Source organism: Lepisma saccharinum, chromosome 13 (genome assembly GCF_977018435.1).
Source record: "Lepisma saccharinum chromosome 13, izLepSacc3.1, whole genome shotgun sequence".
Taxonomy (NCBI): Eukaryota; Metazoa; Arthropoda; class Insecta; order Zygentoma; family Lepismatidae; genus Lepisma; species Lepisma saccharinum.
Genome location: NC_139241.1, coordinates 49,857,541 through 49,874,571, shown reverse-complemented (window position 1 = coordinate 49,874,571; position 17,031 = coordinate 49,857,541).

Here is a 17,031-nt window from a genome sequence, read left to right as displayed (position 1 = left end):
GACGTTAAGCGGAGATGGTGCAACCGGTCCTAAGAGGCACATAGTCTGCAATATAATCTAACAGGAAAGAAGTCACGGCATTTGGTCCTTTGCCTGCTTGTCCTTCACGATACAGGAAAAACTGAGAATGTCCTGTTTTCATGTTAAACACACAAAACGTACTTACAGTCAGTTGAAGCAAATAGAACATGCCTTGTACAGGAACTTTTGGTAGGTCCAGATTTTGCATGAAATCAAAACACAGCCCCACTGTGTCTTCCCTAGAACGAGACAAAAGTTGCAGATTCCTTCAGTGCTGTGTAGAACTTGTTTAATCGTGTTTTATGAACTATTAATTCGGCAGCAGCAACTCTTTTTGCATTGTCATTTAAGAGTATACTCTTCATTTTGTTAGTCTGTTCTTCACCGACACCACACGTGTCTAGCTGTGACCTCCCAAAACTAAACGCAAAATTTTCCTTAAAATACTTGTAAGAAAAAATTGTATTTTATTCTGGACGTAGGGTATTTTTCTTTAAACAGTTCATACATCTTTTGAATTGACAGGTTTTCATGTAGGTATTTGATGTTTGCATAATGTCCACGTTTAGTTGGAAAATACGCGATATTTCCATGCACTGCCTGTATATCCTCAGCCTTAATCATATTCCCACCTTTGCTCTGTCCGCGCATATCATGAGGTATTTTGCCCTATAACAGTAACTTCCGCAAACGCCATATTCTTTTCTCTGACACATCATTAAGTCTGCAAAACGCCTCACGACAAACTTGTATTTTGCTACTTGCCAGTAGTACGTGGTACTTAAACGACTTTTCGTGTAACGCAGCATATTCTTTGCGTGGACGATGTGTCTTAACATTTTCAACATGGATGATTCTCTGCAAATGTATATCCTGTTCATCTTTACTTTGCATTCTATACAATATGTCAAACACTGCACGTTGTTCGTCTTCTTTGAATTGTTCATAACACTTTTTGGGGCACTTACACGGCGACCGCACACTTTTCGCAGGTGTTGTAATACCCCTGTACTTCACATACTCCTGTCCATTCACCCTTGCAATTTTAATCACATTTCTGTTATGTTTCCGGATGTCGAATTCCTTTCCGACGTTTTCTTGTATTGTCAACGCTTACGTCTCTAACACTACTATCGTCCTGCATATCTGTAATTCAAGCAACAAAACCTCTAACAACAGTTGCCACCGCTCTGCACTAACACATATTACCCTCTACACACCACGGCTACAGACGAACTTTTTTTTTTTTTTTAGGAAATCGCTTGTCACTTGTTTCAGAGTTGAAAAGTTTATTTTCCACACGGTTCTCGTATCTCTTTCTCTGTGAAAAGGGACCAGTGTCCGTGCTACAGAGTAGCTAGGTTTATTGCAGAAAAGGACCCGAGTCAGTGACTTAGGTACCTTTCTGCATTAAAGTACACTTTTCACTGTGCATTTTCTTGGCTATAGTCTCGTGTGACTGACGTCCTATCTGCACTAAAAGATGTGTCTGTAACTAGGAAATCCAAAAATACCATTAACTCCGATACCTCAAAAACGTGTCTCAGGTCCCTTTCTGCAATAAGCCATTCATATGTATATATATATATATATATATTAGAGCTGATCCGATACCACCATTTGCCGATACCGAAGCCGATACCGATACCATGACCGATACCCACCAATACCGATACTTGTATAATTCCAGTACAAAATAACAAAGGCTAGTTACCGAGTCATACTAACGCGTCACATCACTAGGCACGTATTTAGAAATATATAATTTGGGGAGCTAGTCCGAGCCAAGTGTCTCATAAATATAATAATAAAATTGTTTCTATTTACAACTTTATTGTTGTATGTAGCCACAGACTAAGAAATGGAGGAATGGAGGAAAGACAAAGTTAATACTTATTTTGTTCTTTCTAGCTTGACTAAAAAATATTGTTATTACATAAATAGTAAAAAGACGCTATAAAATCAGATATAAACCAGCAAATATTCATCATCTAGCTTACGTGTAGTCAAGACCGCTAAAATTTGTGTAGAAACAACAGTCATGGCAAGGAAATTTATGTCAAAGAAGTAAAAAGAAATTGAATATTTATTGAATAACAAAAAGAATGATGGTACGTCCATTTGATGAAAAGTAAAGTTCCTGACAAATATTTTATGTACATTATTGTAAGTAGTGGTGTCCATAAATCTGCAGATGGGGTCTCTTCGATGGTGTCGCCGTCGCCTTGTAATAAATAGATCGCAGTTTCGATACTCAGTGGAGGCACATAGTGGTTCGGTCCCACTTTAAATTGTAAGTCCAGTCCCGATTAGCTTATCTGTCTTAGTACTGTCATTCAAAGCCGTATGTTCTCAATCTAATCTCGGCGGAAATTATTGATTGATTAATTTGTCTTATTTTACTTCCCTTTTTGTGCCTATTTTGGCTAATTTGCGAAGATGGGGATGAGTGATGATGTGATGAAATTGCTGAATGGACATTCCCAAACATCCATGCCCAGGCCGATGTGCTAACCACTCCGCCACGGGAGCCTGCTTTCGGCGGAAATAAATAGCCATCATTGGCCGATACCGGCAGTCACACAAAAGACAGAAGTGAGGAGCTGATTCCCCTTCGCGCTTGTACGTAGATAAAACCAAGCTAATTTCACAGTGACCTTCATCCCTCTTTTCCAAGAACTCCGCAACTACCTGACCCGGCATTAGTGGGGCGGGGGGGTTAGAAACTTCCACCTATCTTACCACCACGAGTTTCAAGCAAGAATTAGCAATGAATGGTTTATTTCCCACAGCGTTAACTAAGCAGTTACATGCCTTCATAGTCTTTGGGTTCATCTTTCACTTACCATGCCTTTGATCTTGTCATATGCTTTCCAGGAGGGTGGGGGTTTATGATCCAGTGTTTCTAGGAAAATCTAAGGACCTTCCTGTGTTGGTCTCCCAATCTGTCACAAGGAAGGGTGAACGAACTTTTAGAAAGGACAAATGTTGAGAAGAGCTGTTGCCTTTGCCCGCTCTTCTATAGCCACTGAAAATCTTTGGTATCGGATGATATCGGTAAAAGAAAATCAACCGAAATAAAATTACGCCTGGACGTATTTTGCAGTTGATACGAAATATTCAACTAGCGTTGGCTGACTAGGTTTCACCTGTCAGTTTATTCGTCAATCTAAATCAAAATACAGTCGTTTCCAGACCTTCTAGCACTCATGAAATTGGCTTGAAATTGGCCCCCTAAATACAGCGCCTTGAATAACGTAGTGTGGAAAACGACCCAAGAAACTGGTTCCCCAGACGGATGAGAAACATAGATGGCAGTGCGATCAATGTCGGTGCTAATTTTCTTATGAAAGTAATGCGGCTTTGTTAGTTTTTGGAATATATGATGTAGATTTGTTCGTCTTGAAAGGCGGTACGTGAATTGATGGAAACAGTTATATTTGTTAAGTGATTTGCAGGCACGGAATGGCATAAATTTGGAAAATAAAATGAATAAATAAATAGCATTCGTGCGTGACACAAGAAGAAACATATCAATGTGATTCCGGACGTCAGGTCTTGCACTGTGTATTAGAGTTTATTTTTCTATGTTATTAGAATATAAATAGTATCCTGAGAGATATTTCATACCGAGGCAACAAACCACAAGTGTCACTTGAAAGCGAGCAGTCGGAAATCAATGCAGCCTTTCGAACCGTAGGGGGACAAGCTCTGACTGCACCGTTTCCTCAAGGAGAGTTTACACCAAAGCGACACGCGACAAACGATAATAGGATTTCACACCAAAGCGACACGGGTCATTCGGTCCAAGGCAGCTTTCATACCGAAGCTACACATGTTGCTTGGAAAGGAGCCAATCAAGAGCAACATTTCACATTGTAGCGGCATGATACAGGCCAGCGTTCGGTTGGTGAAATCCTCAAGCGATAAGTGTCGCGTGCCGCTTGTCGCTTTGGTGCGCAATCTTACTAAAGCAAGACACTCATTGCATCGCGTATGCGCGAACAACAAACATGTTGCAAACTATTGAGGAAATGGCCCAGTTTGAGCTACGCACAAGCTAGAAAGCGACACGTGTGGCTTATCGTGTCGCCTAGATCTGTTGTTGTAATGTGTGGTTTATCGTGTCGCCTATCTGTTGTTCGCAAGCAACGCTTGCTAATAGACTGAAGGCACCATGTCGCTTGTCACTTAGTTGGGAACTCCCCCTGTAGCGCGTCGCTTCGGTCTCAGCACCCTTCCTTTAAGGAGCTTTCCGACCGAAATAACAAGTACCACGCAAATACGCCATATGAACGTGTCGTTTGCTGTTTGGACTCTCATGTGCAATGAATGCTATTTTACAGTCTGGAAGTGTGTGTCACTAGTGTGATGGTGTGAACATCCCGTGTCGGTTGTCCCATTGGTTTGAAAGTTTCCTTACACTCATGTCGATGGCACTAAGAAAGTTTTGTGGGGTTCCCCTTGTCATTTCATGCAATCATCATTATCATCATCGCCGCGATTAGTTTAAAGCGGAAGAAAAGAGACAGTAAATATCAAAAATACAAATGCTTCAGTGTGTATATCTTTAAAAGAAATGATGATGATGATAATAATAATGAACCTAATTCATACACAAAAATTTAGTTGCAAAGAGCATTCCACGCGTATTTTTTTCTCCCGTATTATTAACGAAAGTATGACGATAACAGGACGTGGTCGACTGTCTAGAATGTTCGTTAATATCTTCGCGACCACTGTATTAAATATCATAGCAATAATCACATTCATAGAAATGCTTCATGTCAAAGAATCAGACGCAGCGAAAACTCCATTTACTTCCATTATAAGCAGACGAATACCAAGCACCGGGTCCAACACCAGCGCCTCTAGCGGATCATTTTCGAGTGGAACCAGCCAGAGAGCGCTGAACCGTGCCGTTTTCCACACTACATTATTCAAGGCGCTGTATCCTAAGTATTTCCAGCAACCGTTTGATTGAATTACGAGAGAGCAACGTATAAAACATTTGCAAGTCGACGGTGTCGCCGCCATGTGGCGTGTTCGTTTCGCCGTCTTGCGTGACTCACTTTATTGCTTTTACGTATATGACTCCTCATACATGATGTCCGTACGTTGAGACCAGAATGCGGTGTATCGTTTGAACCATTAAAACAAATTTGATGGCGTTCTAAATGAGGCAATATAGTGAAAGTAATTTAAATTTGAAACACTCCTTCCCCAATAAGACAACTACAACACCAAAAAAAGTGCGCATTATGTCTTGAAATGGGACCTTTCTTTCCTTCTATTCCGGTCACTTTTCGTCGCTTTTATTCGTTTTGGATTAATCGCGAGTATGACTTCGTAATGTGTAGCGTTAACGTAAACACTTCGCCATTTTTATATTTTAACGTTATTGTAAGATACGGGCAAAATCGGTGTAAAGCAATCAGAATAACGTTGCAATAACATGAGAGGAGAGGCAGAATATTTTGAAGAGGGGTTTAAAGAGGTTTTTTTTTTTAATACGAATTTGGGGCACAAGTTTATTAAACCACAAAGTTTTTCTTGCCTGTCCTGATTAGTAATCGAAATATGGTCGTGATCTCAACAGTGGCGTAGGAACGTTTTTGATTTGGGGATTACAAAATTAATACAAACACACACACACATAATTTGTGTATTTGAGTATGAGCAATTTTTCAAGGTAGCTTTTAACAATTTTAAAAACATGTAAGACTCAAGGCTTCATTCCGTAGTTTTCACTCTTTTAAAAACGTTTATACTTCCGTACAGTGGGATCCATAAGTATTACCAAGCAAATTGTCCATCAGCACGTTTACTTCCTTTATTTTATGCAATGAGAGCTTCAAGAACTGGCACAAAACACCAAACAATCTTCTTTCAACCTCTGAACCAGTATACGTAAAAATACAGTCCTTAAAAATACGTAGGACTAAGAAAAAGGCCAACGAAAATAGTCATGGACAATTTGCAGAGTAATACTTATGGATCCCACTGTACAAAGCTTTCTGGGAGCACAGAACAAGTGAGGTGACTAGTACAATGAGATGCATAAGTATTATCCTACTCAGCAAATTGTCCAGGACTAGTTTCATTATTTTTATTCTCTTTCATTCAAAGTGTTTTTAAGGCATAGATTTTTACGTATACTGGTTCAAAGGTTGTCAGCGACTTATTTCGCGTTTTGTTTCAAATCTTGAAGCTCTCATAAAGTAAAATAAAGTGCATGAACATGGTAACGGGCTACTTGCTCTGTAATACTTATGCATTCCACTGTACCACAATGATTATGGAAAATTATTACTGAAGGCAGCAACTGTTGAAGAATTCTTTCTTTTTTTCGAACATTTTATTTGTTGGTTGGATATCATCACTCACTCTTCACATTACTTCAGGCACGTATCGGGGGGGGGGGCTTAGGGGGCTCGAGCCCACCCCCGATTGTTTAAGGTTTACACTAGATAAAATTAGGTTTTTGGCTTCTTGAATAATGTGACGGTAATTTAAGGAGATAAATAATTATCGAGGCAAGATGGAGAATGTTCTATAACCCTGTTGTTGTTAATAGCACGTATCCAAGGTGGGGATCAGGGGGATGGAGCCCCCACCCCTATGAAATTTTTCAGTTTACACCACATAAAATTAGGTTTTTGTTTTCTTGAAAAATGTGACGATAAGTTAAGGAGAGAAATACTTATCAAGGCAAGATGGAGAATCTTCCATAACCCTGTTGTTGGTAATATTGCACGAAAACTTTTCTTGCGCTTTCCGTGTTGTCGCAGCACTACGTAAATACTTGTGAGCATTTGGAAGCTGCAAACCTAGAACCACACGTAGGGCGATTCATTGTAATTTTTTTTAATCTCTGGAAGTCGCAAGACGGAACGTTCTTGAATAAGAGAAGGAGTCGAACTACTGGCAATATTAACGAATCGTTATATCTGCGGAACGTTCTAGAATATAATGAGGATATAACTGAGCGGCTTTAATTTCCTGGTTGATCTGTACATTGAATCGGTTAATGAGACTTCAAAGGTAAGTGTGACACTAACTAACTAACTAACTCCCTAGCCTTCTTAAACCCGAAGGTTCATGGGTGCAGCAACACAGGCCTTCCATCTTTCCCTATCTTGAGCAAGTTCTATATACTCTTTTCCATCCCTACCGATTTCCCTTAGGTCCATCTCAACGTTATCCCTCCATCTTCGTCTTGGCCTTCCTACAGGTCTCTTACCATCAGGTTTCCCAACAAGAATCCTGTGAACTCCTCTTTCCTCTCTCATTCGTGCCACATGGCCTGCCCACCTAAGTCTTCTTGATTTAATTATTCTAATAATATCTGGACATGAATACAAATTATTTAGTTCTAAATTATGTAACCTTCTCCACTCACCTGTCTCCTCATCCCTTTTACGTCCAAAGATTTTCCTACGGATCTTATTTTCAAATACTCTCAATTTATGTTCCTCTTTCAATGTAAGGGACCAGGTTTCACATCCATATAATACTACAGGTAAAATTACTGTTTTGTATATTTTAATTTTTAGTTTCTTAGATATTAACCGAGAAGCCAAAAGTTTATGAAGAGAGAAGTAACATGCATTTCCTGAATTAAGCCTACTTTTTATTTCCTCTTTAATATAATTTTCATTTGTTAATATTACTCCTAAGTATTTGAATTTGGAAACTGGTTCAAACGAGTTGTTATCAATAATTAGATTTTGATTATTACCTAACCCTTGGTTTCGGCCTGTAAGCATATATTTAGTTTTCTCTTTGTTAACTTCCAAACCTATCTCTTTAGCAGTTTTGAAAAATATTTTAGCATTATTCTTAATTGTATTCACATCATCCTCCAGTAAGTCTACATCATCTTCATATGCTAACAACTGAGTCATACCATTTAATTTTAGTCCTTCTTTAGTTTCTTTTACCTTCCTAACAGCATATTCTAAGGCAAAATTAAAGAGCAATGGAGATAATGCATCTCCTTGTTTTAACCCATCATGAATTGTAAATTTGTCAGACATATTAATACCCACACGAATTTTACTTTCTGTTTCACTGGTGTATATTTTTATCATACTAACAAGCTTCTTAGGTATTCCAAATTCTACTAATATATTATATAATTGACCTCTCTTGACCGAATCATATGCTTTTTTGAAATCAATGAATAGCTGATGGACATTTTGATTATATTCCCACTTTTTTTCAAGTGTCTGTCTGATGTGAAAAATTTGATCTGTAGTTGATCTGTTACGTTTAAATACACATTGATAATCACCTATAATTTCATTAGCATATGGGGTTAGTCTTGTTAAAAGAATGTTAGATAATATTTTATATGTTGTTGAGAGTAGAGAAATTCCATGGTAATTATTGCAGTTCATTTTATCACCTTTTTAAAACACAGGAACAATTATTGATTCTTTCCACTGTGGAGGGATTTCTTCTTTATTCCATATTAAACAAATTCATTTACGAATTTGACATATTAACGAATTTCCACCATATTTAATTAACTCAGCTGGTATTAAATCAATGCCAGGTGCTTTGTTATTCTTTAGCCTTTTAATAGCATCTTTAACTTCAGTCAAGTTAGGTTCTGGAACTAAATGTTCTGCTGTGTAGACTTCATTTACTTCTGATTTATCTCCTACATGGACATTTAAAAGGTCATTAAAGTAGTTCTTCCATCTATTTAGAATATCGCTTGGGTCAGCTAGAAAATCACAGTCTTTATCTTTTATCAAGTTTACTTTAGGTTGCCAACCCTTTCTAAACTCATTTACACCTTTATATAAATCTCTGATATTTTTATTTTTGCTGTTTGTTTCAATTTCGTTAATTTTGCTTTTCAAGTAATCTCTTTTTTTACTTCTAAACGTGCGGTTAACTTCTCGCTTTATTCTATTATAATTGTTTAGATTTGTATCATCAGAGTTATTTAACCACCTAAGTCTAGCCTGATTTCTTATTTCTATTAGATTATGACATTCATTATCAAACCATGGCTTACTTTTTCTCGGTTTATGGTATCCTATACTTTCTTTAGCTGCTGATTCTATTGCATTACGTATGTGCTCCCAATTCTTATTTACGTTTGTTTCATTTATATTTTCATCATCATTTAAATCCTGCAAAACATCAAATCTATTTGACAGTTTAATTTGGTAATCTTTCTTAATTCTTTCATCAGTAAACTTTCCTGTATCAAATTTTAGAACTTTTAGATTTTGTTGCTTATGATTTATCACTGAGAGTCTTTCTCTTAATTTAGCAATTACTAAATAATGGTCACTGGCACAGTCAGCACCTCTATGTGTACGAACGTCAATTATACTAGTATGCCTTCTCTTATCAATGAGAATATGATCTATCTGATTATGAGTTTTACCATCTGGAGAAGACCAGGTATATTTATGGATATCTTTATGTTTAAAAGTGGTACTTTTCACAATTAAATTCTTTGAAGTTGCAAAAGTAATCAATCTTATACCATTATCATTACTTAATTCATGAAGACTTTCTTTACCAATCGTGGGTTTAAATGTCTCTTCTTTGCCAATCTGTGCATTACAGTCACCTAACAGAATTTTCATATCATACTGAGAAAATTTATCAAAGACCTGTTCTAACTGTATAAAAATCATCTTTAGTATTATCATCTTTATCTTCCGTTGGTGCATGTATGTTTATTAAAATAATTTTACACCACCTACCCTGTAAAACTGCATATGATATCCTATCATTAATAAATTCTACTGTTTTAAGAGCCGAGATAATTCTATTATTTATGAAAAAGCCTGTTCCAAAATTATGATATTCAGTACCACCATATAAAAAAGTATAATTTTTAGTTTTACAACTCTCTTCTCCTGGCCACCTAACTTCCTGGACAGCTACTACATCTAATTTATACTTAACTATCTCATTAACTGTACACTGAAATGCCCCAGGCCGGTAAAGGCTCAGAACATTCCAGGTGCCTAATTTAATATCCTTATTCCTAACGGAGATCTTATCCTTAATCCAGGGACCTCCCAAAGTAGTCCCCACCCGGAGATCCGAACGGGGGACTATTTTACCTCCGGAATATTTTACCTTGGGAACATCCATGGCCTTATATTGCTGTTTCTTGACATTTTTTTTTTTTTTTACCGTGCAGAGTTGTCAACTCTACGCCTAACCCCCAATATCAATGGAGGAACTATTACACAAGACAAACATAAACACATTAGACAGCACAATTACTACACAAGACGAACACAAACACATTCGACAGCACAACTACTACACAAGACACACACAAACACATCACAACTATAACACAATATAAACACACACACACCACAACTAATACACAATATAAACATAAACAAGCTACACACCACAACTACTACACAAGACAAACACAACCAAATTAGACAGCACAACTACTACGCAGGACAAAACAAACATACTAGACAGCACAACTACTACACAATCATACTAGACAGCACAACTACAACACAAGACACATCATAGAGCTCGGAAGTAGAAATAGAACTCGATAGAAGTCGTAAGAAAAAGTGTGTATTTCATAAACTAATCAATGTAACAGTATCATAGAGCTCGGAAGTAGAAATAGAACTCGATAGAAGTCGTAAGAAAAAGTAGATAGACATGTTATACAAATCGAGGGTGTAGAAAAGGGTCCCGGAGCCCATTTCATTTGTGTAATAAGTGGTTTTAAAATCAAATTCTGGATTATATTCAAAATTTTAAAACCAAAATGTCATTTTATATACTGCTTTTGATTCGATTTTTCACCGGTATAACACCGAAATTGACTCTGTTTTTGTACCAAAATTTTGCTCCTTTATTTACCAAAAAATGTGCCTCTACCAATACAGTATAAATATTACAAATTATGAGTGGGACATATTAGTTTGTCACAGATACTGATGTTTCAAAATATTCAAGAATTACATCAGCATGCAGTAATTTTATATTCTGCATAATTTCCAGGATAATTAGACTCCCGGAAATTGTCACGCAGGATTTTTTCAGGGTGTTCAAACAACCAAAACGTTGGAAAAAATATCATTCATTAAATAAAATCCGACCAATACTTTCTGATACCACTGGTGCTGTCATTTGTATGGATCAGAAAGAATAAAAAGGTTTTCAGTTTTCAATTCTGGCATGCAAAAGAAAATATATATTTCTTTCCCGGACTTTTCAAAGTTTTACAAAATTTGACGACCTTTCCATACCCTTTTCATCTCAAGTGGATTTCCTGGACTTTTTCCACCAGGTCAGTGTAAACCAGGGTGGATAAAAATCAGGATTTTTATTTTTAAAAAAATATTTTTAATGATTTTTTTAAAATAAAACATGCTTAAAATTGCTTACATAGAAATCTTCAGCGAAAAATGCAGGCTCGACCAGGACTACAACACGGGTCCCTGGCACACCGCGCCATTGGTCCAACCACTGAGCAGGTAAAACAGCAATAGCAAAAAATCAGGCGAGGCCAGGATTGGTCGGTAGCTTAGTGGTTAGAGCAATGGCACGGCACTCCAGAGACCCGGGCCCGAGTCCCGGTCAAGCCTGGACTTCTCGCTGAAAATTTCTATGTAGTACATCTCCTGTGTGTGCCTAATCTACAATAATGTGTGTGACACTTCATACAGTTAATTAGTGATCAGTCTTGGACCCGAATCAGGGCTCTACCAACTGAGTCACCGAGCCACCCTTGATTTCGACTGATTTTTAGACATGTTCTGTGTATGTCAAATCGTAAGATGTTGCCTGTTTAATTAACAAGCACAGAAAATAAAGGAAAAAGAAGAACGTTGTTGTTGATTGGCTCATTCCAAACGACATGTATCGCGTGCCCCTTCTGTCTGAAATCTTCCTAAGTATTGAAGATCCATGTAAATTATAGCGAAGGCAGGCGACAGCACCATAAAGGATCATATCCAAACCTGCAGGAAGAACGCATCTTACTTCAGTCTCCAATACGAAAGGCTGCTGTGACATAATTTTGAACACTTGCGAGTGCTTAGGCCTGAATATGAACAATTTGGTGCGTTTCGGCTTTTATAAGAGCTGCAAACATGGGAGGACAAGACAGGCACATTAGTGGTGTTCAGGCTCGAATCAGAGAAAATATGCGAGTGCTGTCTGCGTCCACTTCGCAACCCACAGTTTGAATTTCGCGTTGTAGAGTGAATTGTCCATCCCGTGCATGTGTAACAGCTTCGTAAAAACACTTCTGGTATATAGATGTTTCGATGCCTGATGAGAAGAAATGGGCACACAATGTTAATGCATGGAAACAGAGGAGTCGAGTGGTTCTGATTAAAATGGCAGCCTTAAACAGTGGCGACGACTTAGGGGATAGTTGCTCCCCATTTCTTTGCCTCCACACTATGGCCTCTTAATGCTAAGCCTTGTCTACCAAGAGAAAGTAAACTTTCCTTGCACCCCCTCCCCCGTTTTGGAACCTAATTGCCACCATTGCCCTTAAATATACAATTGTAAGGTTCTATCTATACCCCTTAAAAAGAATTTGTTCAGCCCCCCCCCCCCGAAAGGAATTCCTGGATATGTGCCTGCATTATTTCTTCCCTATCGGAGGGGTATGTACAGTGGGATGCACAAGTATTTCTCGGAAAATTGTCCATGGCTATTTTCATTGATTTTTCTCTTGCATTCTACGTGTTTTAAAGGAATATTTTTTATGTATTCTGGTGCAGTTTGAATTTTATTTCAAGCTCTCATTGGGAAAAATAAAAGTGCATGAGTGTGATGATCGACAATTTGCTTGGTAATACTTGTGCATCCCACTGTACCACCGTGCGAACAAATAAGCCGAAAATTTCAGAAAGCAAAAGTCTTTCGACAGAACCACCTCTATGGATGTGGGTTTCAATTATTTTCTACATCAGCACCATCGAGCGGTCTAGCGTGCATTTACAATATCTCTGAATTTTATTGCAATAACTGAGTAGATGATATGGAAGAAGTTTATCACTGTTTTCGTAATCCGATTATACGCCTTACAATTTTCTTGAAACATACACGTAAGGCTATCATTAAAAATTTGAAGGGAGGGGAAATGGTGAAATGGTGATTTCGTAAGTAGAAAGAAGAAACCCGTCTTTTCCCATCCCTTCCTCAAAGTGTTGATTGGATGAGGAGGGGAGGAAGGGGGGTTAGAAGTCAAAATCAATAATGTCATGAATATGTCTTGCCGTTCTGAAAAGCCCCGCAACTGTGATGAAGGGAAAAGATGCAACACTTCAAGATTTTACCATGTCCCACAAATCAGCGCGTCTAAAAATAGAGCATTAACCTATATGTGCGAACCTGAGAAAGAAGGGTTACTCATATTCGCCCAACTATGATAAGTAATAAGCATACGTATGAATGTGCACTGGCCTACGCAGGATTTTTTGGTGGGAATTTTAAAGGTGTATAGAACATACTTACTTGCTTTCTAGGGGGAGGAATACACGACAAGATATTTCGTATTTTTAGAACTTTCCACTCTCAAAAATTGCAAACGGGATCATTTTAGAGGGAGGGGATTGAATTTACCTCTTTGGTAAATTCACCTGAGTTCTTCACTCCTCTTATTTGAAAATGTTGATTTTCTCAAAATTTCCGAGGGGGCTGTAGCCCCCCAACAGCCCGCCTTCTGCGTACTCCAGTGTATACGCGCGCGCGCGCGTGTGTGTGTAAGAGAGAGGAAGATAAACAGTGGAGGGGGGAGAGAGAGAGAGAGAGAAAGAGATAGAGTGTGTGTGTGTGTGTGTGAGAGAGAGAGAGAGAGAGAGAGAGAGAGAGAGAGAGAGAGAGAATACATCTAAAAGCCATTTCCCCATTTTGACCGTGACACACACCTACACTGGTCCTCTAGGGCCTGTGAATGGTCAATGTTAGGTTACCCAAATCGGACTTCTCAGTCAGGCTAACAGGGTGAACAGATGACCAGACCCTGACTGGTCACAGGTGTAGGATTGATACCTTCCTTTGTGAAATGAATGTTTATGGAAATTTCTTCCAATATATGTCTTATTTATTGTCCTTTATGCACAATTACATCAAAATCAAAAACGTATCCACTGGCAATCCTGAATCGGGTCGACAGATGCAGATCTGCGTACAAATTTGTAACAGGCAACCCTTCCAAGATTAATAACGGTTTGATAGTATCGCAAGAACCTGGCTCGAAAGCAGTAGGTTATGAGACCTTGGATTTTTAGGATCTAAAAAGTTTGCTTTTAGATTCCTAAAATAGGCTCTAAAAATCCAAAAATATGTTCCAAAAACCGTAAAATAGGTTCTAAAAATCCTAAAATAGGTCCTAAAAATCTTAAGTTAGGCTCGAAAAATCTTGAAGTATGTTCATAAAACTTAAAATAGTTCAAAATTCCTGCAAAATGCTGATTAGGTATAGTCACCGGCAATGAAATTGGGACACCTATATCCTGAAATACACGCTATCTTGCATAACGTTATGTGTGTTGCCTAACCCTACGGCGATGGCAGAACTTAACATTGGAAATAGTGTTGTCCACGGGAAGAGACGGAACAGACTTTTAAAAATTCGAGATATAGTTTTTTTTTTGGCACTATAAAACTTCATCAGTTGCGTTTTCTAACGGAACGCTGACGTAACTTATTATTTCTTACATATATGTAAAGGAAAAAATAGGTTAAAAACCTAATATCCGAGGTCTAGTTATGAGAAACTAGCCAAGCATAAGCCGATTCGCCCATTTAGGGTACGGATAGTTTTCCCTAGGAGCTTATGATACCAGCCTCACGGCAAGCGGGTAAGAAAGCCAAAAAATACAGAAATCTGGTCCCTTTTTATATTGAACGGTTGTTGACAAAATACCAAGGAAACTTGTTCGATATTTACACGTATGCATGAATCTACATAATTACATCATGATTACATCATGCAATTTAGGCTTTTACAATATTATCATAAAATTATTAAACCAATGCTGAAAAAGATCACAAATTAATTAATTTTGATATCTAAAAAGATTACAAATTAACTCGAGAATGTTCGAATTTCGTGCATGGCACAGATAATGTAGCTACGCGCAGATGTTGCGCTGCTGCTTACAAATGGAAGCATGACCAGATTCGACTGGGGCGACACAACCGTTCCCCAACTGACAATAAAAGAAAATACTCGTATTATCAATATTTTGAAGTATCTCCGCGAAGTTTACTCCTTTCTTATTTTTTTTCTGTATTTGCTCGTTCGGCAACCAGGGTGACTGCCCCTCTGTTTCCCCCTAGCTACAGCTATGCCAGAGAGCATAGCTATGCACTCTAACGAAAAGGTGGGCGGTCACTCCTCTCCCCCCTCTCCGTCTCCTCTCTTTTCAGTGACATTTCCTGGCCTTGAACTTGAGGAGTTGGCAAATATGGAAATTTTTATTAACCCTAACCCCTGCCTTTTCTGTGAGCAATGTTTCAAATTCTCCCTGAGCAATGGTTCACTGTCTTTTTTTCACTGCAATATTAAGTTTGTTTAACTTAGAAATTCAGTGTATAAAGATATTATCGCCATTAATAAACATTATTGCACTAAAAATAGAATGATGATGCATTTTCAAGATGACTAAATTTCCAAGCAACAAGGGAAGCAATCTTGTGGCAGTGGCAGTGGCAAAGCAGAAATTTAAAACTCTTGTAGTGGGATCCATGAGAATTACCGTGCAAATTGTCCATGGCTATTTTCATTAATTTTTCTCTTACATCCTATATGTTTTTAAGCGATGGATTTTTATGTATGTTGGTGCAGAAGTTGTCAACATCTTGTTTTGAGTTTTCGTTTAATTCTTGAAGCTCTTATTGGGACAAATAAAGTGCACGAACACGGTGGTGGACAATTTACACGGTAATACTCATGGATCCCACTGTACCAACTGAACGAGGACTAACATTGTAAGAAAAAAATAGTTTATTTTCTTAAGACTGCACCAACAATGTTTCGAGTGCTGTCCAATATTTGTAAATATATGTGCATTCAACTCGCATATAGTGTGGTAAAACAACACTTGGCATGAGTTTTTTCCCCGTATATTTTCTTTCCGACAGCCCGCAGTTTCCACGGTTCAACGGACATCGCTGTGTGCCCTGTTATATTTACTCCGTTGAGTAAAAATCTGCATAAAATCTGTTTCGCAATGTGAACTAGCAATGATAATGGATTTTTAAAAAAACATGTAGGTCTACTGGTTAATTTTAAATTGGAGTCTAAACTCGAATATCCAGTGGCGTGCCCAGGAATTTACGCATACTTTTCTTTAAGTAGTCAGAATCCATTTTACCATCTTTTCCTGACTTTGGTATTCTCTTTTTAGAAATGCATGGTACATGGACGTCTGGAAGGGGGCAAGGATGGCCACATATCCCCCTTAGAAATCGAATGTCCACCTAAAAGTACATTTTACACGTATAATTTGATTTGTCATAATAATAAGAAATAAATAAGAAAATTTATTATTATTATTATTATTATTATTATTATAATGGGGATGCAGGAATGCGATAATTTCAAATTGAGCAGGTGTTGTTTGAGGGGCAACACTATTATCGGTGTAATATTCCCCATGGTAAAATACCTTGCTTGTCCCTCCGTAGAAAAAATCTGCGGACGTCCATTATTAGGGTTTGCATTTGACCCCCTTGCGCACGCCTATGATAATAGTGTGTTCTTGGTTTTATCTACTGATCTTATTTGGCGCTGCAGTCGAAGTGCGATTCGAAATATTTCGATTCCAGACTCCAGTCTAAGCTCCAAGGCTTCAAGACTGAACCAGACTGAACTCCGAGTCCATTTTCGAGGGATGTTCGCTTCAAGTATGTTCTTGCACCTTTCGGACACGGTGGGTCTCATTTCACGCGCCCCTGGTGAAATACCCTATAAAAATCTATCTTCGCATGTAATCACTAAGTTTTATTTACACATCAGTCTTG